A 446-nucleotide genomic window follows, 5' to 3' on the forward strand; every position below is an offset into this window, starting at 1 on the left:
TCTACTGACAAAATACAATAATTAGCCGGGCATGGTAGTGGGCGCCTGTAATCCCAGCTACTTGGGAGACTGAGGTAGGAGAATCGCTTGAGCCCGGGAGGCGGAGGTTGCAGTGAGCTGAGATTACGCCACTTCACTCCAACCTGGGTGAAAGAGCAAGTATTATATCAACATGTAATGGTTTTATTATTAATATGTAATGAATGTTAAATATTTTAAGAATCTTGTATTGTATCAACATGTAATGACTTTATTAGTATGTGATGAATATTTTTAAAATTTTGTCTTATTTTCTAGTTTTAATATAATTGTTTATATAAAGAAATAGTCTTAGAGGTCTTTAATAAAGTAAAAAAATGTAAAGACATCCTAGACCCCAAAAGATTGAGAACTTCTAGTTTAGAAATATTCAGAATAAGCCACATACAACTTGCTACTTGAACTAT

Source organism: Mandrillus leucophaeus, unplaced genomic scaffold, assembly GCF_000951045.1.
Source record: "Mandrillus leucophaeus isolate KB7577 unplaced genomic scaffold, Mleu.le_1.0 Scaffold1464, whole genome shotgun sequence".
NCBI lineage: Eukaryota > Metazoa > Chordata > Mammalia > Primates > Cercopithecidae > Mandrillus > Mandrillus leucophaeus.